This window comes from Scylla paramamosain, chromosome 8 (assembly GCF_035594125.1).
Source record: "Scylla paramamosain isolate STU-SP2022 chromosome 8, ASM3559412v1, whole genome shotgun sequence".
NCBI lineage: Eukaryota > Metazoa > Arthropoda > Malacostraca > Decapoda > Portunidae > Scylla > Scylla paramamosain.
Window position 1 is genome coordinate 550001 of NC_087158.1, and position 7500 is coordinate 557500.

General features: G+C 44.5%; 1 long non-coding RNA gene across 1 annotated transcript; it reads left to right on the top strand.

Annotated features, from left to right (window-relative positions):
* Nucleotides 1-609: 609 nt before the first annotated feature.
* LOC135102639 (uncharacterized) lies at nt 610-5377 on the top strand. The gene is made up of 2 exons (XR_010269716.1): nt 610-913; nt 4862-5377. It is a non-coding gene; the product is annotated as an uncharacterized LOC135102639 (long non-coding RNA).
* The last annotated feature ends 2123 nt before the right edge of the window (nt 5378-7500 follow it).

Consider the following 7500-nt stretch of genomic DNA (forward strand, 5'->3'; position numbering starts at 1 on the left):
ATCTCATCAAGTCTGACCAGTCAGTGATGTCCAGACACAGCCAAGCCCATCCATCACTGTTTGTCTCATGTCACATTACTGAATGTGAGGAAGAAAGGATTGTGACTAAATATGAGAACTTGAGAGTTCATGGCTAAGCCAAAATGCTCCCCAAGCCCCTGTGACTGGCCCAGGTAGTCAATGCCTCCGCTGTTGCTGCAGCTGCACTCTGGCAGCAATAGCTGCAGCACCACAGACTGGCAGGTTCATTGTTTGTCATGCTGAGTGAAGTCAAAGAGAAGTGTCTGGCTGCCTGTCCTGGCACACGAATGGCCTTCCATGTTTTGTGTGGTTATGGTGTTCATAATTGCTGAAATGGAACTGTTCAATAAACTTCTATCTATATCAGTCTTTCTTTCACAAGTTAACTCTTTTATGGCATTGTGCACACTGTTCCATGTCCTGAAGTGCACCCTTCCCCTGCCTCCCACAGCTCTTGCCATGGTGTCGCTTGTAAGATTTTCCCTCCACCTAATGAAATTGCTTTAAGGCTGTTACTTTACTCTCAAAGACTGTCTGTCTATAAACTCTATAACTGAAGACATATCCAATGATGATATATAATTACCAGAACAGTTGAAACTACACGCTAATGAAGCCTTGAGTATTCAGAACCTCTTCATGGGAGACAAGTACATGGAGAAAAGGCAAGATTATGTACGGAACACACTGAACAGCAACATACTTGTATGTTCTTGAATGACTGTTTGGGAACTAATCATTAACAACATGCTTCCACACTTCGCTACATACAGCTGCTCCATCCTCTCCTTCCCCTCCCTCCCCTCTCTCCCTCCCATTCTCTCTCAGTGCGGCCGGCGAGGCAGTCGTGGTGGAGGGAGAGACAAGGAAAGGCTGCTGTCTCCGGTGTCAAGTGAGTTTGGTGTTGCATTAGGTGGTTGTGGTAATGATGGTGATGATTGTGGTGGTGTGGGTGATGGCAGAGAGGGAGAGAGCGAGGTATTGGTAGTGAAATTTATAATTATTCCACGTGTTTTCATTTCTGGTGATAGTGGTGGTGGTGATCATGACCCATATAAGCATTGGTAGTGGTGATAATTAGATGAGAATAATGGTAGGGATTTAATGAGAATAGTGATGGTGATGATGGTGATAATTAAGTTGACATAACTGTCGACTTAATGATAATTACTTAATAATCTGATTTATACTAGTGGTGATGGTAATTAGATGAGGATAATGGTCTTTGTGATATGATGAAGATGGTGGTGGATGATGGTGATAATTAAGTAGGTTAGGATGAAATTAAACGTGTCATTTAACGGAGATGATGACGGGTGTATGATGGTGATGATGATAGAGAAAAAGTTAATGGTCGTTGTGATGTAATGAAGATAGCGATGGTGGTGGTCAGAATTAATACGCATGCGCTGTTGATAATGATGGTCGATGCTTCACTGCTTATACCAGCACGTGCAGTAGAGCCATCTCCCCCTCCCTTCTCTCTCTCTCTCTCTCTCTCAGTGCAAGCGGCGAGACAGTCGAGGCTAAGGTAAGACTGCGGTTCCCGGCCTAAGGTGAGTCTAGTGTTTATATATACGTAAGGTGGCTGTGATGGTGTTGATTGTGGTGGTGTAGGTGATGAGAGAGAGAGAGAGAGAGAGAGAGAGAGAGAGAATGATAGTGACAATTAGTTAACCCCACGTGGTTCAATTTCCGGTGATGGTGATGGAGACGTAGGAACAGTGACGGTGGTGGTGATAACACTAATGATTTTGTAAGCAGTGGTGGTGGTGGTGATAATTAGGTGAGGATAATGGTCGTTGTGATGTGACAATTGTGGTGCCGATGGCGGTGATGGTGGTGGTCATAATAACGATAATATAACTAATGGTTGCAGAGATGGAAGTGAAAATTGTGATTGATAGTTTACAGCCAGGTGGTTACGATAGTTAGGTAATAAATTATCATGGTGATGTTGGTTAAGTTGTTAGTCTTGTGGTTGGTGAAAATAATAATTTCGACCTTGTAGAGAGAAAGAGATTATGTAAGCGAGCTAGCTAGGAATGCCATTATTGCCATACATGCGTCCTCTGTGAGTGAATGAGAGATAGACGTGGAAAAGGGAATGGGGAGGGTAAGAATATGAAAAGTTAAGATGCACAAATGGAGGAACAGAGAGAGAGAGAGAGAGAGAGAGAGAGAGAGAGAATGACTGGATGTATATTGGCAGAGTGAAGGACGAAGACTGGACTGGAATGGAATGGAATAAAGTGGGGGAAGAAGGAATAAATACTATTTCCGCCCGAGGATGGCGGTGGCGGTGATGGTGGTGGTCATAATAACGGCAGTTTAGCGTATGGTTGCAGAGATGGAAGTGAAAATTGATTGATAGTTTCCACCCAGGTGGTTACGGTAGTTAGGTAATTAAACATCGTGGTGATGGTGGTTAAGTTGTTAGTTTTGTGGTTATGGTTGTGAAAATTATGATAATTTCGTCCGTATAGAGATAGAAGGAGGGGAGAATATAGTAGCGAGCGAGCTAGGAATGCCATTATTGCCATACATGCGTCCTTTGTGCGTGAAGGGAGGTAGACGTGGAAGAGGAAATGGAGAGAGGAAGGGATATGAAAAAGTTATGCGCTAATGGAGGAACAGAGAGAGAGAGGGGGGGGAGGGGGCTGGATGGATATTGGCAGAGTGAAGGACGAGGAGTGACTGGAGTGGACTGGACTGGACTGTACTGGATTCGACTGGACTGGAATGGAATAAAGTGGAGGGAGAAAGAATAAGGACTAAATTCCTTTACCAAACTGAAAGATGGAATATTAATCTACTTTCTGACGCACTGTTGTGGACTGTCAATGTGATCCAGGCTGAAGCTCAATCCTTGCATTGCCATTTGGAACATCTTTCCTTAATTACTTATCATTGAAATATCTTTACTTGTACTACAGCCACCCCGAATCTTTAAGCTGGATAGAAATTACAAAATGTATTCTTTTTAATCACCTTCTTTCTTGTAGGTGCTTATAATGCTTTAATTCATTACTTCTGGTGCTGTTAGGTGGTTCGTATACCGGTGAAAGGTTTGAGTTACATGTATTTTCATGTTTAATTTAGCTGTGATGTTAACTACCACACGAGCTATTAAAAAAGGAAGGTGTTAAGAGGACGATGCAGAGCAAATAAAAAGAGGAATTAATAAAGACGAGGACGGATAAAAGGAGGAGCTAGAATAAGACAGGACGAATAGAGGAAGAGATGAAATATGACGAGTATGAATAAAGATTAGGGCTAAAATAAGACGAGGATGAATGGAGGGATGAACTAGAATAAGACGAGGACGAATAAGAGAAGAGATGAAATGACGCAAGAACGAATAAAAGGAGAGATTAGAATAAGACAAGGACGAATAAGGGGAGAGATGAAATAAAACAAGGATGAATGGAGGGAGGGACGCCAAGGACGAATAAAGCGGGAGAATATGAAAGACGAAGACTAATAAAGGGAGGTAATAGAACAAGATAGAGTAGCGTGCCACTATTGAGAAAGAGGGAGGAACCAACAATGAGATAGGAGACAGGAAGGAGAACGAGAGGAAGAGGACGTTGGAATGAGGAAAGGAAGGACTTGCAAGGATATAGATAGGGGTGAAAGGAAGAATAAAAGAGGAGGGGAAGGAGGAATGAAGGACAAGCAAGGAAAGGGAGAGGAAGGAGAACGAAAAGGTATGGAAGAAAAAAATGGGAGAAGGGGAGGGTGGGCAGCAAGGATAGGGAGGGGAAGGAGAGAGAGTGGAGGAATGGGAGAGAAAGGAGGAAACAGCAGGAATAAGTAGGGGAAGGAGAACAAGAGAAGATAAAAGGAAGAATGAGAGAGGAAGGGAAGACCAGCAAAAATCGGGAGGGGAGAAGAGCGAGAGCACGAGAGGAATGAGGGACCAGCAAGAATATGGGGAGGGAAGGAGAGCGAGGGGAGGTAGGAGGAATAAGAGAGGAAAGGGGCATCAGAATGAGAGCGAGAGGAGATGGAAGGAGGAATGGGAGAAAAAGGAGAGACCAGCGATGATGGGTAGGGGGAAGAATAACTAGAAGATGGAATGGAGGGAGAAGTGAGGTAGTAGAGTGAAGGAGGGTGGGATCTAGAGGTTTATATCAGAGGCAGACCTATACCATGACACCTCCATTACGCCACACACTCCCCGTTACTCCACGTGACACGCCCCCACCATCTCTGTCACGCCCCCACCATCTCAGTCACGCCCCCACTACCTCAGTCACGCTCACACCACCTCAGTCACGCCTACACCACCTCAGTCACGCCCATACCACCTCAGTCACGCCCACACCACCTCAGCCACGGCCACATCCCCATCAGTCACGCCTACGCCACCTCAGTCACGCTCACATCTCCATCAGTCACGCTCACACCACCTCAGTCACGCCCCCACCACCACAAGTCACCCTCCCACCATCTCAGTCACCCTCCCACCATCTCAGTCATCCCCCACCTACCATCTCAGTCACGCCCCTCCTGCCATCTCAGTCACGCCCCTCCTGCCATCTCAGTCACGCCCCTCCTACCATCTCAGTCACGCCCACATCACCTCAATAACGCCCACACCACCTCAGTCACGCCCACTCCATCTCAGTCACGCCTCTAGACGTTTCTGATCTGTATTATCATTAAGAAGCCAAAGATGAAGTATCGTCTTCCTAGTATGTAAATAAAAATCTGTCCCTTTAAATTAGCAGACAAGTGTATTTCTTGATCCCGACACAAAATAAATAATAAGTAAAAATACTCGTAAATAGGTAAGTAAATAGATAAGTTACTCACTTCTATATTTTTCCCCAAGAGTGAAGGAAGGACACGTGGTGAGGACGTGTGGGTGACTCCTCCAGCCCTGCGTTATGACAGTTCCCGGAGCTTGGGGAAACATGGCCGGTGTGTTCGAACCTCAGCCACGAGAGACACACAGCCACGACAGGAGAGACGGTCATCCAGCAACACTCTTGGAACCTTGGATCTCTCTGCCTCTCTCCCCCCCTGCAAGCTTGTGTGTGTTAGTGTGTGTGTGCTTGTATACAGGGCTTTCACTCGTGTGGTCCCGTCTCTGTATCTAGAATCGAGTCTTTCCTTCATTTAGTGTCCAATGCAGCGGTTCTATGTCACTGTAACGAGGAATGAACATTGGTATTCTTAGACTGGTTAATTATGGATACAGAGACAGGGCCGCGTAACAGCTTTGTATATGGCCTATATGCGACGAAGTTTTGTCTCCTACATTCTCTCTCTCTCTCTCTCTCTCTCATATCCCCGCAGTATGCGCGTTCCCCGCATTGTGTTCTTTACCTAATAAATTAGTCGTTTATATTTTACTTTGATAACCTCGTGGGTGTAAAATAAACAAATCGGTAAACACACAACACCTTTTTATTAACACAACATACATCAGTAAATATATACTTGATATTGACAACACAACATACATCAGAAAGCAAACAAGACGGTGTCCTTGATGTGCCATGGGACTTACCTTCATGGTGGGACCTTCCCTTGGCCTGTGCCTCCACGCTGCCGAGATAGGTGTCGCCACGTCACTCTGTGGGGAGTCTAGAACATAAGTGCAGAAGTGTAATGGTAAACGAAAAGAATGGAAGGAAAGGAAGGGATGACTATAACATTCGTGCGCTCTCTCTCTCTGCGTGCGTGCGCGCGCGCTTGATACACCTGTCTTCAGCCATCATGAGATCAAGACATTGGGCGAATCCCGCGCGCACGCTCCTTCGCACGCACGCACATCCTGAGTGGGGTGGTGGTACAGGAAGGAAGACGGGTGCGAGCAAGGAGTGCGAGAGAAGAGCCCTTTACCCTCTACACTACCCACTACACTGTCCTCTACAGTCTACAGGATTACCACCCCCTCTAGTCCCCTCCTCCCCTTCCCTCCCCAGGACTCCCCCCACCCAGCCATCATACAGACCCACTGGGATTAGGTGATGATAAAACAGGCTGGAAGTAGAAACACTGAATTTCTTTGACACTTCAACTGCCGTGTTCTTAGGAGAATGACATATAGAGACACAAGATGTATAGCACTTCAGTACATATGTAAGCTGCTACACCACTGTGTCCAGTTGTTCTCTGAAGATAACTGGAATGTTTACAGACAGGAAATTCTTCCGCCTCATTCAGTGTTTTCTCATCACCGAATATCATATGTCACACACACACACACACACACACACACACACACACACACTTCATCATACGACATACTAAAAGTGGTAGAAAGAAGAAAACTCCCTGAGGGTGTGATGCAGCAGCTGCAGCAGCAAGGGGGTGACATCACTGATGAGGACCCCTGGACTTCACTTACGATGACCTACTCTGGACATTAAACAACCTGTGTACCAAAACACCACAATTAGTCTCCTGTGTCACTCTGTCCACAAGTACATTGTCTTCCTATCCGAGCAATGCCACAAATACTCTACTTACTAGTTTAAAACAGTGACTACTATAATTTCTCTAAAACATGAAGAAACTGGCTGAGAGTAATCGGTTATCTATTATGTCATAATACTCACTGACTATGTAGTACAATAGATTTACTGCGACATTCTTAAATTAAGATATATAATCCTATCCTTCCCAACCAACCATACTGAGGACTTAGGCATTTCTTTACGCACTGCATACACGATATACCTAACAGACTGATATTCCCTTAATCCAAGAAGAGTATTCATGTAATTAACATTCATAAGAATTTCTTCATATCTTAGCCTCTGCAACACATCCATCTATCTGAACGTATACCAGGCCGTCTTGACATTTTTATTCACAAGCATTCTATCACATAGGTATTTGCTTCTGGTCCTTACGGAGATGACTGGATCTCACCACGTCATGCAGTGTTGGGGTCAGCTGCCCAGCTTGTCTGGCAAACTTTACATCCTGGCTCAAAAGCAGAGATGGTTTACAATAGTCACGTTCCCTTCCCTGCGTCTGACCCACTTAGATAATGGAGAATCTTTCATCACTGTTCTCAAGGCTGTTTCTATTCATTCCTCTCACATTCCATTCATCCCTACCATTGTTTCCTGTCTCTAAGACAGCCTAAGAATATTAAACAATTTATATGCTCCAAATCTTAATCATATGACTTAATTCTATCTGGCAACTGAAAATTCCCTCAACAGATGATAAATTCCGGCAAAGCAAGATAAACAAAGCTGATTGAATACTATGGCAGAAAAAAAAGGATTAATTTACCATGAGTTACATGCACACTAACTACTCGACACACTTCTTGATGCTTTCTGATGTATTACATATGAGTTACATAAAATTACAGTAAAGAAAAATAATTCATGTATAGTAGGTTCAGTGGAGCATCAGTAGTGGTAGTGGTAGTGGTAGCAGTGGTGGTGGTGATGGTGGTGGTAACTTAACTTCCATTCCATCAAACCGGAAAAAAGGAACAAAAAA